The sequence below is a fragment of the Ascaphus truei genome, chromosome 5, assembly GCF_040206685.1.
Source record: "Ascaphus truei isolate aAscTru1 chromosome 5, aAscTru1.hap1, whole genome shotgun sequence".
NCBI lineage: Eukaryota > Metazoa > Chordata > Amphibia > Anura > Ascaphidae > Ascaphus > Ascaphus truei.
Window position 1 is genome coordinate 208,615,876 of NC_134487.1, and position 16,568 is coordinate 208,632,443.

Genomic DNA, 16,568 nt, shown 5'->3' on the forward strand with positions numbered 1-16,568 from the left:
CACGCCCTGCCCCCGAAGCCAGCACCCTGAACGAGGCCTAAGTGTTTACCTATATTTAGCAGGGTTTTCTATACCAAAACAGATTACACTATGTTTTTTGTTTTTTCTCTCCTGTGCGCTTTAGGTCCTTTTCTGGCGTGTGTGACTTTTTTCTCTCTGGGTGAGAGATTTGGGCCAGCTGCAGGGAGAGTTTTGTCATTACTACTGATACGGTAACCTGTTTTTTGCTACTGTTTTGTTATTGGTTTTGCGCATCCGTTTTTTCTTGCACGTATTCTTGTATCGGCTTTCGCTGGTAACTGTTTGCTGCGGCTGTATCTTTTCCTACCTGTCAGGAGTTTGATCAGTGTGGCGATCACAGGCAATATACATCCACTACATTACACACACACGTTCATCTCTGACTTACTCTCAGCCGGTATACTTACCAACTGTGCCCACAGTGTTCATGTTATGTGGTAGCCACACTATACCATCCTATATTTCAGCTGCGGTTGTTACTACACACCATATGTATTTTGCATCAGTGGGTTATACACCTGTGCAGGGTTCTTATTTGTAGGCATCAGGCTCTGTTCACGGACCATTTGGTCAATTGGTAGTTGTTTGGTTAGGACTACTGATTAGCTATTGAGCTTATTCCTCCTACTACCAATTTTCCTCCAAGCACCTTCCCGTCTGGGGATCATTTTTATTCCTCTTTTATTTTCACGTGTACATACCTTCACTTGTTTCGGCGAGATATTTATTTTCATTAAAGTTTTGTTATTTTCATGAGACCCCCTCCCCAAATGTGAGAAGTGACTATTATCTCTGTCTAGTTTCACAACGGCGGCGTATTTTCTCTTCAAGGTTTGTGGCTAGCTGAAGGCATATTTCTCAGTCCCCACTACCACCGGCGGACGACTCAGCCCTTCTGTTACCAGCAAGTATCATGCACCACCTACGTAGTAATCGCCAAATCTCCCACCGGGTGGGGGAAACACTGTTAAATGTATTTATTTCAAATTCATTTTTATTGTTGCATCCTATTATAATTAGGTTAACATTCAATATACTTGTTAAATCCTTTTATAATTAGGGTAAAATTCAATATACTCTAAAGTGGCTAACCACTGGAGTTTATGGGGGGTTTCGACTGGTCAGAGGATTTGAAGTTTTTTTAATTACCTACCCCCTTACTATTCAAAAACACTGCAACCTCAACGTTGCCTATTGCAACTTATTTTTTCTGAAATATTTGGGATTCTCATTTTGCTTATTGTTTTGTGATGTTGGTACCATATTTGATTTAGCACGTTCCCCCTCTCTATAATGAATACATATAGAAATGTGCATTTCAGCATATTGTAAATATTTTGTTTGGTTTATTATTTGTATCTTCACCTTCACCTCATTCAGGGAGTCTGCTTCGCGACATGCGCGCGCACGTTCGAAACAAAGTGTTTAAAGTAAATATCAGTTGTCAGGGTAGAAGCTACCCTGTGTCGCCAAAGTACGGAGTTGACGCTTGCTACAGTTTGCATAAGGCCTTGTTCAGGGTGCCGTCTTCGCGACGTGCGCGAGCGCACGTTCGAAACAAAGTGTTTCAACTGAGTAGCAGTTGTCAGGGTACCAGCTTTCATTGTCTCCGAAGTACGGAGTTGACGCTGCGACAGTTTCCATAAACAACTCAAGTTGTTTTTTCAAGCTGCAGCAGCAGCGTCACTGTTACATCGGCAGCCAATGAAATCATTCGGGAAAGTGTAGTGAGAGGAGCAACACCCATCCCTAACCTCAGGTCTGTAGACTCGCCTCCTGAACGCTTGAAAAGGTCTGCTGCGGATGATGAGCACACATCGCCCACTAGACAGACGCACGCATACGCGGACGCGCGGTCTCCACCTCCTGTCTCTGCCACCCTGAACGAGGCCATAGGGCTGTTCTATAGTGCAGGGGAGCGCAAACTTTTTGTGCTGCGCCCCCCGGCTCTCGCGCTCCCCTGCCTACCTTCATCCGCGTCAGATGACGCTGCGTGGGCATGTGACGTCAGGTCACATGGCGACGCAACACAGACGGCTGTATCCCGGTAAGTAAACAGTTGCAAGGGCCTCATGCGATCCCCCGGCATTTAATTTAAATGCCTGGGGGAAGAGCGCATGCCTCTGCAACTGCCCGCGCCCCCCAGCACAATCTCCCGCCCCCCACTTTGCGCACTGCTGCTATAGTGTGCGGCCGTACGCGCGGGTGCCTATGCAAACGCACGTGCCGCACGCTTTTTGTGTGTATGCTGAGCTGTGAGCAGGTACTGTGTGTTTGTGTGTGTATGTAATTTATTATTTATTAAAAAAAGAAAACACTATGGTAAAAAATAAAATATTTATATACATTGTACAGACACACACATACATACATACACACATATACATACATACAAACACACACACATACATACATTTCAGCGCCGGTAGCCTTGCGAAGATTATTTTCCCCGTGTTCCCCACTGTCGGCCGGATGCACGCTCACTGCCGTGCGCGTGGCCCTTGTAAAGAAGGGCCGACTAACCTCAGCCAATTATAAGTGCCGCGCACGCGGCCACTACATAACAGCCCTCCGGCTTAATAGAACTTCCTTTACTGTTGTTTTGAGGTTATTGGAAAATGTTGTTGCTGTATCATACGGATATTTATAAATCTGGGTGCGCCTGTTGTGTGTTTTTTTTTTTTAAAGTTCTCATCAGGAAGACCAAATGTTAACAGCTGCAAAAATGGCACACCAGATTGATCAAATAACAAAATTATATTGGTTGGTAGGAATGGTGTTTTTGTCACAGCTAAATCTTTAATAAATAACATTCCAAGTGTTAACAGTGCAAAAGCGAGTGTTTTCTTGCACGATGTGTGTCCTTTTTGCTCTCAGATAACTCCCTCTCAAGTGAAATTCTTACATTTAAAAAAAAGATTATCCAGTTTAAGTCTATGTGGTAGTTTGAGGTGAATTTGCCGTTTCGCACAAAAAATATTGACATAAGGGGTTATTTATCAATTCCCCAGCTGCAAACTGGATTAAAACAAAACAAAAATCCCAGTGTATCCAATGAACCATTTTCTTTGATAAATCTCGTGCAGTCCTACAGCGCGTACACTTTGATACTTAACCCCATATTCGCCGCATACTTAATCCCCATATTGCCAGAAACCAAACAGAAAGTCAGACACACTAAAGCTACAAATTGTCTCAACTCCAAATTATGTTTTTATCAAATATGTGTATTTAAATCCGAATTCTAAACTGTGCGACTACACCGAGATTCATAGCCAATAATGTTCAAATATATGACGGCTTCCTCGTGAGCGATTCAGCTAAACCTTGGGACTCTCGTCGGCCATATTAAAACCGCAGCTTCGTGTAGGGTCCACCTGACATGGCTACCACGCAGTGACGTAGGCGGAGACCACGTATTCGAATTGGCTTTGACGCGCCTTGTGCGCTTCCTTTCTATAGAGAGATTGGCGCGTTTAAGGGACTGAGTAAACCTGCCGCTTGGTTTTGATAGTGATCGTTGAAGGAAGGTGGGTGTCTTACCGGAGCCGCGAAGCGCTAGTTAAACAGGACTGAGGCTACGTTCGTTGTTTGACAAGGTCGACCCGGTCGTGGCCATTCCGCGGCTGTAGTGTTGCCAGCCATGTAAGTAACATTTACCAAAATAATTGTTGAAATCCGTTTTTTTTTGTTGTCAATTTTGCACAAACTAATCCTTTTTTTGGGATACGCGAAGCCGCCATTGTACTCGAGTTGATATGGTGTACGCTCGCCATACTCGCCTTGGTGAAATTATGTAACCGCCTCACACGCTTGCATGAGAATCCATGGCCCATGATTTCAGCTTGACGGTTATTGTGATAACTCGGCTATATTTCATTGTATTGCTCGCAGAGATGCGTGTGTGTAAAACCTTTCGTGTCAGACAATCCTTGCAGGCTTTTAGTTCCTGAGCCCGACAAAATGGCCGCACAATCTCGTGGCGTCGTTTTAAGTTGATTGTGCACATAAGTGTGTGTGGCGCCCCCCCCCCCCCCCCCCCCCAACGGATGTTTTGCGGTAACGAAACCTCTGGTTAATTAAACTAATCTCCCGAGGTTAAGTAGCAGCTCACATCCGTTTTCTGCCAATTTTCCTATATGCTTTTTGTTTATCAATGGCCGTCCCGGGTTTTAGTTGTTTCGGTTTGTTTTCGTAGCAAACTTGACTTTTTTTGTGAGAGGGGGTCTTGGTCTTTGGGCGAAAAAGGCAGAGACAAAGGAGAATGGGAAATGTGTGGTGGTGGTATTGCCCGCTTTGTTTCCAATGCTGCATCGTTACGTAGCTTTTTAAAGTGCGATGAGTACATGCCATTATGATCGCTCGTTTTTATCATTTATATATGATTGGTTAATCTAGGATAGTAAAAAAAAATTCTGCCTCCCTAAATAAGATGTTTGTGTCGTAGTTTTATTCCCCCGTCATGTGCGTTATACACACACGATGGTAAAGGTTTACCCCTATGTTGCACGCATTGGTGTTGCAAAAGCTACAAATTGTCTCAACTCCAAATTATGTTTTTATGAAATATGTGTATTTCCTTTGCAACCCCTTATTTCAAACATGAACTGGGAAGCCAACAGCAAGCAGCCTCTTTGTGTTTTTGTGGAAAAACATTCAGCGCGTTTATGTCCTTGCGGCAACGTGGCCACAGCACGTACATATTTCTCAGTCTTTGTTTTTAACATATTGGGAGTAAAACCCGTAAGTATTTTACGGCTCCCCTAGGCCTCAATACTTCCAAACCGGAAGGCGTTCTGTATTTCAACTGGGTTGTGATTGAACGGTCCTAAATCACGTGACTTTTCGGTTTAATTTTTGCGTTATATTTTATTACTACTGTTGGGTGTGATCCCGACAAAAGCAACGTGGGCTTCAGCGGCAATTATTGTACAGGTGTTTGGTTTATCATGGTAGTTCAACATGTAAAGGTTTGCCAAATCGGGAACGCTTGTTTGAAAATTATATATACATATTATATAAATATTAGAAGTTAAGTGGGAATAGTGTTTCTAACTTTGCCTTGATCACTGCAAACTTGGAATTGCATTTGATCATTTTTCAGCTATGGGTTTGTAACAATCGATTTGGTATATTGCTGGTGATATTTGTTGTGCTCTTTTGTATTTGATAGGGCAGTAAGGCTTGAAGTGCAGCTTTTGGTTACATAGCTGATTTGCTTTAACTTCTTAAATGGCCGTTTTTTTCCCTCCATTGCAACATAATTGCACAGCCATTAAAACAATCACAACATGTGGGTTAATTTTAGTGAAGTGCATGGACTACTGATTCGGAGGTTTTGCTTTTTTACCCTACATTGTCATATACAATATACATTGTTTTGTGTGTGTGTGTGTCTGCGTGCGCGCGCACACTACATTAGCGGTAACCAAATTCAATTCATGTAGTGTTGCATACCTTTCTATATCCACTGTTTTAAAACAAAAATTGATGGGCAGAATTGTGTGTAATGTTTTTTTTTTTTATTTCCACGGGGTAGTTTGCATTTAGACATTTAAGAGCCTTACACAATGTTGATACTTTGGCCAGAACTGTATGTAGACCTATACATATTTCATATCAATGTTCTCAGGTGACTGACTGGCCAATACAATTTTGTATTTATGTCCAAGATTTACAGGGTTGGTTGAGCAATTGTGCTGCAAATGTTGACGTGTGTGTGTGTGTGTGTGTGTCTAGATATTTAAACCTAGTATCCATTTAATCTGGGATGCCACAATAATATTTAGTGTGTGTTGTGTTTTTTTTTTTTACACACTCACCTGGCTACGTCACCTTCCAACCCCCTCCCACCCCCCCCATGAAGTCCCAATGAACCTAGGCAGAACAACTCCTTTATAAATGTATAGTAAATATTAGTTTGACCTGTCTCTTGCAAAAACCCTAGACTGTGAACAGGTTAATGTAAAATTCACTGCTTTGCTTCTTGTATGAATTTATTTGTGGTGCATTTTATTTTTAACTGCCCATTTCCCAGTATTTACTTAAATTATGCTGCCATGAGTCAAGCATAACCAATGAATGTATACCTTTTTTGATAGGCTGTTCACAAACACTTGACTCACTTTCTCTCCTCCCACTCCCTGCTTGACCTTTTACAACCTGGTTTCCATTCACTACACTCCACTAAGGCCTCACCCCCAGTGTTGGCTGCTGCGCGCGCTGCGATGGAAACAAGATACACCCCTGTGTGGGGCCGGGGCCGGGCCCAGTAGCAGCCTGCACGCGCATGTAGAGATTGCGATGCGCAACCACATTTTTGTAAAGACGGGGATTTTGTCTTTTCTTGTGGCGACGGAGCACTGGTCACTGCAGCGGTTCAGCCAATGAGGGTGAACCAGCCGCGTGACCTCATGGCCACACGCCCCCTGTCGGATCTCCTGCTCTTCACTTGAAGCTCAACTGTAGACAACGTGTCGCAGCTGAAACGGGTGCATGCGCCTCTAGGTGCGCGTGCATTTGTAATCGCTGGGGCCGTAGCCTAAGGCCGCGCTTATAGTCCTGGCAATGTGACGTTGCGTCAAAACAAATGTATTGAATCCGTCGCGTGCGCTTCTAGTAGGAGCGACGCGACGGCTTTGTCACGATCACAGGAAGTCGACTACATTTGATTTTTCGGCTACCACAGCGTGACGTCAGCGTTGCCGTAGCAAGGACTATAAGTGCGGCCTAAGGCCGTGGGCATGCTGCATGCATCAACCGCACGCTCCTGCAGCCCAGCGATCTGTGTTCAGGCTGCAGGAGTCGGGTTGCAGCGTTTGGGGGCGGGGGGGCGTGGTCAACATGTCACTGAGCTGGTTCTCTGAACCAGCTCATGTGGTGTGACAGCCGCCTCAAAAAATCAATTTAGGTTGTAACGACAAAATGTAGCAGCGACAACGCTGTACTTTGCCGCCACAAGAAATTGCAACCTGACATGGTTAATTGAAAACAACATGTAATTGTTCCGATCGTGCGTGTGCACGTCGTGCAGTAAGCACCCTGAAGTCGGCCTAAGGCTGCGTCCATAGAAGCACCGACAGCGCTACTCCGCGCTGAGGCTCGCCTGCTCAATCAGGAGTGATTACATGGACTCGCAGGCGAGCCAGCGTGCGCTATCAGAGACGGGCACTGACGTCACTGGGCCAATAGCCCGCGAAGCACCAACGTCGTCAATCTGCTTTGCTCCGTTTGGGTGTTTCAGCCGACAGCGCACTCGGGAACAATTTCAGCTGCCGGCTGAAAATCCCAGGGGACGCTCGCGGAAGCTCCTTCTGAAGACCTCCTCATTGAGGATGACGGGGCTCATCGCGGAGTGTCCGTGCTGCTCAGCGCTGTCAGTGCTTCTATGGACGCAGCCTAAGACAGCACTAACAAAAGTGGCTAACGACCTACTCACAGCAGGGGCTAAGAGTGACCTCTCCTTACTAATTCTCCCAGATCTCTCTGCTGCCATTGATACTGTCAATCACCCCCATCTCTTGTACACCTTGGGGTAAGTTTATAGTCCTTGCGAAGGCGACGCTAGCAGTGACGTCATTCGTCGCTGTAGCAAAAGTTGAACTCTGGTGTGCGATGTATCTGGCTGCAACGGGCGGTGACGTCAGTTAAGGGTAAGGCAGAGGGGCGGTGTCTGCAAAGAGGAAGGAAAGGGGGAGTTCCAGCTCCAAAACAACTGATTAGCAATGTGAGAGGAAGCAAACCAAAAAGTAGTGTTGGAGCACATTTAAAGGCAGCAAAACTATCTCTAAAGACTTGATATTAAGATCGATATATTTGTCAAAGGGCCGATACCTCAAACAAGTTAACAGTCATAGAATTGCTTTCTACAATGACTTGGAGAAGAATGAGATTAATGTTTTTGATGGATAATCCCTACCTCAGGGATGCTTTTGTTTTTTTTGCAAGACAAACAAATGTCCACCAAATGCTATGTGATTGGCTTGCTGCAAGTCCTTCTGTAGCTGCAGATATTAAAATCTTTCAGGTACAGCGCTTTTGGTAGCTTTGTCGCTGCTCGTCGCTCCGACTATATGCGGTTGCTACAGACTACATTGGGTTGCTTTGCGGCTGCAAGACGTCGCTGTAGTTAGGGCTATAAACTCGGCCTTGCACTACTCCATTGGTTCTGTGACTCAGTTCTCCTTTGGTTAAAGTCCTACCTATTCAACCAAACTCCATGCTATCCAATACCCCTCTACCCCCTAAACCTTAATAGATCCAGCAATGTAGCTACACCGTACTCCATCCTGAGGCTTACTCCACCTCTGCGGTGAGTAGACATTTTATTTTTGTTACATAGTAGATGAGGTTGATAAAGACATGTGTCTATCAAGTTCAACCTATGCTAAATTTAGACAACAGATACTTTATCCTATATCTATACTTATTGATCCAGTGGAAGGCAAACAAAAAACCCCAGTGTCATATCATCCAATGATATCTCTTAAGGGGGAAAATAAAATTCCTTCCTGACTCCAAGAATTGGTAATCGGATTATTCCCTGGATCAACATTCTTCCCATGCTTACTTATTTGGTATATCCCTATATACCTTTCCTTTCTAAAAAGATGTCCAGACTTTTTTTTGAATAAATATATTGTATCTGCCATCACTGTCTCCATGGATAATGAATTCCACATTTTAACTGCCCTTACTGTAAAGAACCCTTTCCTTTGTTGCTGGTGACATCGCTTTTCCTCCAACCTTAAGGGATGACCCTCTGTCGTTTATACTGCTCTTGGAATGAATAATTCTTTTGAAAGCTCCTTGTACTGTCCCGAATATATTTGTATATAGTTCTCATATCCCCTCTTAGATGTCTCTTTTCTAATGTAAATAAATCTGATTTAGCTAGCCTCTCTTCATAAGTTAAATTGTCTATCCCCTTTATTAATGTGGTGGCTCTTCTCTGCACTCTAGTTCTATAATGTCTTTTCTAAGGAGTGGTGCCCAAAATTGTACTCCATATTCAAGGTGTGGTCTTACTAGTGCTTTGTAAAGGGGCATAATTATCTATACTTCTCTTCCATCTATTGCCCGTTTAATGCAAGATAAGATCTTGTTTGCCTTTTCAGCTACTGCATGACTTTGGGCACTATTGCTAAGCCTGCTGTCTACAAGCACTCCTAAATCCTTCTCCATCAAGGATTACCCCAATTTATCCCCCTTTAATTTGTATGTTGCATGTTTATTCTTGCTTCCCAAATGCATAACCTTACATTTATCTGTATTAAACCTCATCTGCCATTTACCTGCCCAAGTTTCCAGTCTCTCCAAGTCCTTCTGAAGAGAAATTACATCCTGCTCTGATTCTACTTCCTTACACAATTTAGTATCAGCAAAGATGGAGACTTTGCTCTCTGCTAACCTCAAGGTCATTAATAAACAAGTTAAAAAGCAGAGGTTCCAGTACCTACCCCTGAGGTACTCCACTCACGACCCTAGGCCAACCTGAAAAAGTTCCATTTATGACAACCCTCTGTTGTCTATCCTTCAACTAGTTTTCAATCCAGGTGCATATATTTTTACTGAGTCCAATTTGTTCTATTTTGTACACCAACCTCTTGTGTGTAACCGTATCAAAAGCCTTAGCAAAATCTAAGTAGACCACATCAACTGCCGTAGCCTTGTCTAAATTCCTACTTGCCACCTCCAAAGAAACAAATAAGGTTAGTTTGGCATGATCTATCCTTCATAAATCCATGCTGACTAATTTTGTTTTCCATTAGGTATTCCTGAATATTATCCCATATTAAACCTTCAAGTAGTTTCCCCACTATTGAAGTCAGGCTTACAGGTCTGTAATTCCCCGGTTGTGATCTAGTCTCCTTTTCAAATATAGACATCACATCTACTTTACGCCAATCTTGTGGTTCTGAGCCTGTGGAAATGGAGTCCTTGAACATTGCCCCTTCTTCCCTCAAGCTTGTAAGTGCTTAGGAGCAGGGCTCTCACTACCTTCTGTATATGTTTGAGCTGGCCTGTCCTTGCGTATGTCATCCAAGTTATGTAATTCAATGTCACTCTGTACCTCTCTGCGTAATATGTTGCGCTTTACAAGTAAAGGATAATAATTGGGAGTGAGCCGTTCTTTAACAATTAATCTTATTGTCGAGTAGTACAATCAAGATTCATGTTACTCCTTTAGGGTCCTATGAGAAATGAAAAAATATATATTTGTTACTTGGAGTAAAGTAACTATTTGGCAAATAAATGTTATTGCTTCAGTTGCACCCCATGGCCAAACATATTTTGATACTAGAACTTTTTCATGCCAAGATTTAGACCAAGTATTAATAGTTAGGGAGCACTTCCGCGTCATGTTGTTGCTTTAGGAGCGATGACGTGGTGGGAGCCCAGGTGCAGAAATGGACGTGGAGGCGGCTGCCCGATCACTACCCTAGAAAATGAGCAAGATCCGTGTGCGTCAGAATGGCCTGGTGTGCCAGGGCCCATTTGGTACCTGCTATGGCGTTAGGGCAATAAGGTATTCACTATATACTTTAAAAAAAAATTTTTTTTTAAAGCCACTAGTTTTGGTTTAATTGTTGAGCGTTTTCCCCCTTTATCATCAATGTTGGCCACCCTACAAAAACTTAGATTTGGACTTTCTGGTGGTATTTGGTTTGTATAAAATAAATATATACACACATGCCTGGAAAAATGTACGGACTACACTAGTTGGCCACAATTTTTTGTTTGTAGTCAAAGTATTATTCTGCATCCATGAACAGGGCTTGAAAAACCCACTAGCTGAGGGCTGGAAAATTGGGTGTGACTTTCGGATCTGGAGGCTGCTGTAGAACCTATATAGCAGCACTGCTTTCAGAAGTTGCGCTCTTGAATGCCCTGTAGAGCAGGGGTGCACAATGTCTTTCCCCCTGCGCCCCCCTGTCTGCTCTTCCCCCCCCCCCCCCCCCTGATCGAGCCTACCCCCAGGCTCCGGTTTCAAATGTCGCCATGGGGTCATGTGACCATGTTGCAATGGCAACACGACGTCATGTGGCCCAGCAGCTTCATTTGCCACCTGATGACGCGTCGCTGAAGACAAGGTAGGAGAAGTTATAGAGGCCTCGTACGGTTCCCTGACATTCTAACTACCCCCTAGTTTGCGCACCCCTGCTGTAGAGCAATGTTATGACAAGACATAATGGATTGTGACTTTGGAAAACAGCACAATTGACAGCACTGCTTCCAAAGAGGTAATGCTGCACGGTCTAGGACGTTTGTTTGATGCTTCTTGGCTCTAACTAAATCGCCGCGAACCTGCTGCTGCCGGCCATGTCGCAGCTTAGGGTAAGTGCCTAAACCCCCTACCCTAAGCCTTTACTCCAAAACCCCTTAAATTAACCCCCTGCCCATACCACTATAACCCATTAAATTAACCCCTACCCTAAACATAATTAAACTTCCCTTACAAGCGGCAGGGATTCCAGTGCCGAATCGGCTGTTGCAGTGAAATGCTGGTTGCCATTTGGTCGTGGAAAAACGGCTACAACCAAATGTTCCGCTGCAGCTCTATTCGTTCTTCACCCAGTGATGAATTAGTCTGCTGTGAACCAGTACAGGTAAAGAATTTTTGGAGCCCTTCCCCAAGTTGAAAAAAAAAAAAAACCTAATTTTCTGTTTACTGTTTGCACAAGGTCCACATTTCCTCACATTTTAAACGTTGCATCCCCATAGCACACCATTCTTAACAATACTGTACTTTTGTCTTTTAATCAACAGAGGTGCCATTGGAACTCAAGGGTTAGCAGCACTACACTGTTTCACTCCTCCCCAAGACCACTCGGTGCACCTGACATCCTATTTATTGCTGGCCATGGGAATACATTTTTTCCATTCTTGTGTTTAAAGCAGCTGTCCAAGCTGCTGTTTCAATTTTTTTTTTCCTTTTAATATGTGCATCAATACAATCCACACAATAAGTAATTAGCTAAGTTGCCGATCGATTGACGAAGATATGGCTTGTGGTTCACTAAATGGCTGTCAGTGCAGCATAAGAGGACCAAAGATGCAAAGTTCTGTGGGGAAGATTGACCAGGCAGTCACTAGATACAATTGGGGCACTGCTAGAGAGGGGGCAGGGCTCAAAAAGGGGTGTGCCAGAGCCCGTTTCAGAAGAGGAACGGGGTGTGACTTTGTAAATTGCTGTTACATTATAATACATTAAAATTGTCATTCAGAGTTGTTTTAAAAATTGCTAGAAGTATTTTCTCATAGAACTGAACAAAACACATGTAGGATATTGCTTGGTCTGCAGCTTTAAAACACAAATCTGTGTGATACAGTGTAAGTACTGCAGGGCCCCGGGAATACGGCGGGTTCCGTTCCAGGGGCCTGCCGTATAGTGAAAATCACCGGAAAGCGGATCCGGCGATTTTGCATGCACAGAACGGCGTTTTTGCCGTTCTGCGCGGCCTGCGGTCTGCACGCGCGCGGCCTGCGCTGGACGCACCCGCCCGGTCTGCGCATGCGCGACTCGAAATCAAAGATGGCGGCCCCCCCTCGGTGCCGCTGTATCGGCGGGGTGCCGAGAAGTGGGGCCCTGCTGTAATGCATTTGGTGTAAATGACGGCACTCCCAACAAAATTATTTTTCAATGTTGTGGTTCCCACTAGAATCTTTCCCATGGTCAAAAAGATGAACAAAGCACTCAGGTACCCAGAGGTTTGCAAAAGAATCGAATTAGCTGTCACATCTAACCTCGCATGAATCGTAGGAAAGCACAAAAATGGTTAGAAGATTTACAAACCTTTAGTACGTTATACGCAATGCATTTATCAGTGGGAGATAATGCTGGATTGCAGTGCATTTACGCATACCGAATATTAATCTTGGTGACGCATAACAGTACAAAGTAAAAGAAAACGGATGCATTGGATAAATAAAACAGACCTGAAACGACATGTATTAAATTCCCTTTGCAGCTACACTGGAGAATAAAGGGGAAAATATATTAAGCTTAATAGGGTTCACCAAATCGAGAAGGCTATTTGACCCCCTAGCACAAGGCACATTGTAAATGGGGGATTTTTGTGTATACCATTATCTGCAGTTACCTCTTGGCAGTCCATGGTATTGTGTGTAGGTGCTGTTGACGTGGTCGTAAAGGGCATAAACGTTGTCAGTGTGAACCGTAACACTGTCCATGGTTTCTATGAAGTAATACTGACACTTAAATCTCCACATGGGGATAATGAAGTGACAGAACCACAGAAGTATGTGGCCTGGGAGTGTCAGTAGTCACTCCACTATGATACCTAACTAAATACCTAAAGGAAAAAGCACTAGACCTAAAAAGTGACACGAACTAAAAAACATGACTACCACCAGTGAGTGAGTGCACTGTGCAATAAACTGAGTGATTACCCACTGATCACCTAATATGGGGATTAACTACTGGTTGGAGCTGCCAGGGGACCTCATATACAAGTCCCTCTAGGAACTTGTCAAAAAGGTGTACTAAAAAAACAAAATGCAATCCCTGGCGCATATACCTGATAGACCGTACTATACAAAATGCCACTGTGATGAACAATTGTCCACAAAGATATTCAGAATAAGTCCAATCTTGGATCCTGCTCAAATATTGTCCTCGTGTAGCATTCATTCTAATGCATAATACACAAAAAGAGGGAGGGGGGGACGGGACCATAGTGCAGCATGTAAAGTCCAAAAATTATGCCCTATTAAAAACGAATAAATGCCTACTTACAAAGTGGGCTTTCAAAGCATGCAGTGGATAGGAAGTGTGCTTGTGCAAAAGTCTTCTCCACGAACCCGACGTGCTGCAGCCGCTTGGACTCCGTTGGTTTACGCACGGTTTAGACGCTCGTCCCCGCGGTCGCGATCACATGTCCTAGCGCCCACACTGATGTTACTGCAATGCTCACTCCACATTGATCGGTCGGCAACACAATTGCCTAATTGTGGCATAAGCACAGTTTCTATCCGCTGCATGCTTTGAAAGCCCACTTTGTAAGAAGGCATTTATTCATTTTTAATAGGGCATCATTTTTGTACTTTACGTTCTGCACTATGGTGTGTGTGTGTGTCCCTCTTTTTGTGTATTGTGCATTAGGATGAATGCTACATGTAAGGAGGACAATATTTGAGCAGGATCCAAGATTGGGGACTTATTCTGAATATCTCTGTGGATAATTGTTCATCACAGTGGCATTTTGTATAGTACGGTCTATCAGGTATATGCGCCAGGGATTGCATTTTGGTTATTTTAGTCGCTCACTGCCGTAATAAACCTGTAGTGAATTGTAACTACGTGTCCAATAGTTGTTCACTTCAATGCATACATTGAAGTCCACTCAATGCTGTAGTAACTATTGAATCATTATAGACGTTGACTAAAATGGACGAACTAATCACCAAAATAACATCGGTTTGAGAAAATGATTCAGTGGGCATTTTGTTTCAGCAGGGATGAAGGGCTCTTCATCCAGTTCTCCAACGGGCCAGTTATGACAAAAGTAGGACCACAAGATATTTCAACTTTTTGCCAGCTTTTATACCATCTGTAGCATATATATTTTCATTACCTTTACTTGCAGGTGAGTTGTAATGTGACAAATTGCACGTTGCTCCTGCTAATTTCATTGGGCAGCTAGTGTTAAAGGGCCACATCAAGGTCCTTCACGGCTGCCAGTTGTAGAGCCCTGATGTAGTAGTGTCCATGTAGCACATTATAGATGAGTTGCCATCCTCCTTTAGTGGAGGTTAAACAAACAGGGCAAGGAAAGGAAACATTTACCCCTTTGAGGTGCAATGTCTAGAGAATAAATATCTCAATTTTTTGCGTGTAAAAGTAAATGCCATTCCAGCCTCGTCGAGATTTGGTTATCTGCTTGATTTGGAATGCAACCAAATTCCAATATAAAGTGTCCAATGGACAAAAAATGTTTGGTTAATAGACGGCTATTTGCTTTTCGTGTTGTTTGGTTCTTTGTTAGCTGGCTATTTTTGCATATTTACCAGTCGTGTGTGTGCGCGTGTGTGGTGGATGATGATGATGATGATGATGATTATTTATGTGGTCTGCTGTTATCCAACACCTTAAATTAAGACCTGGTAGTAGATCACACTTGCTATAAAATTCGCAATACAATGTTCTCGTTTTTTTCATTACGTAGTTGCTAGAGGTGTCAATTGTGGAAGGACTATTTAAGCATAATTGGTGTAGGCAACCCTTCCATCCTGCCCTTTTGAGTCGTAATCTAAAAGGTAAGGAAGACCCTGAAGGTTTAAAAAAATATTCAGTTATTCCTTGTTCGATTGTCTGAAACTTGGAATCGAAATTCCAGGAAATATAAATCCTTTTGAACATGTTCAGCTTCTCTTTGTATCTCCAGGCAAAATATTTTGGCTGAAGGCAAGGCCTTGTATCTGATATATTCTCTGCACAGTATATAACACTGTGCAACGTTTTATTCACTAAACTATTAGATACAGATATCTCTGAAGTGGTACAATAAAATCTTTGTATAGTATACAAATCCTGTTGCTATTGAACATTAGTCTCCCCTTTAATCTGCCATTTTTATGGCAAACTACTCTTTACACCTTGATTTTTAGTTTCCTAGAATGTGGATTGTTCTCATTCTGAGAGAGATGGCATTTCCATACTACTAATATTTCCTCTTCACCTTGCCCAATTCCGTTCCACCATTTAACCTTTCTGGCAAACTATTTCAATTACACTTTACGATCCATTAATGTTACTTGTGTTTTGAAATTAATAGATTTCTTTGAGTGGATAACCAACAAATTCAACTTTTCCATTGTTTTTGGATACTTTATGGAATTTACATCTGAATGGTATTTCTAATGTACCCTACGGTCAAATGTCTTTAATGCAATGCTCTTCTTGTACTCCTCTTCTACTCTTAAGTAGAGCATTTAAACTTCTCAATTTTGTTTTGAAATCAAAACTGAATTCTTGTACTAAATGTCCTGTATTTATGGGTTAACGGGTTGTATTATGAACCAAATTTTGTTTATAACTGTCACAATGCTGGGTTAAAGCTTGGCATTTTGGTCCTAATCAATCATTAATTTCTTGGCCTAAAATTTTTTCCCTTGTTTTGTTATTGATTCAATCGGTAGCTTTAAAAAAAAAAAAAAAAAAAAAAAACCTGTGTGTGTGTGTGTATATATGTATGTATATACACACACTCATCCCCTGATAGATTATGGCGGAGATATAGGCGAAGGAAAGCGGTAAGGCAGAAAACCCCCTTCGAACTGCCCCCCCCCCCCCCCCCCATAAAATATAATGCTCCAACTTTGTAATTTTGAAGGCAGGCAAAAACATATGTATATGGAATTTGATATGGTGTTTTTTGACCCTTACTATACTTCCGAGCTCTTCCATGTGATTGGCAATAGGGTTAACACAAATTTGAATTGCCATTTTATTTTTAACAAGCTAAAAGAAAAATGTTTAGCGGTGTTCAAGTATGAGGGAAGAAAAAATATATTTTGACACTCAG

General features: G+C 42.9%; 1 protein-coding gene across 2 annotated transcripts in view; it reads left to right on the forward strand.

The window, feature by feature from the left end:
* The first annotated feature begins 3,424 nt into the window (after positions 1–3,424).
* The window catches only part of MATR3 (matrin 3), a 34,426-nt gene continuing 21,282 nt past the window's right edge, over positions 3,425–16,568 (forward strand). For both annotated transcript variants that reach the window (XM_075601618.1, XM_075601619.1), the window contains exon 1: positions 3,425–3,666. The gene's annotated coding sequence lies outside the window, so the exon portion shown is untranslated. The remainder of the gene's footprint in view (positions 3,667–16,568) is intronic.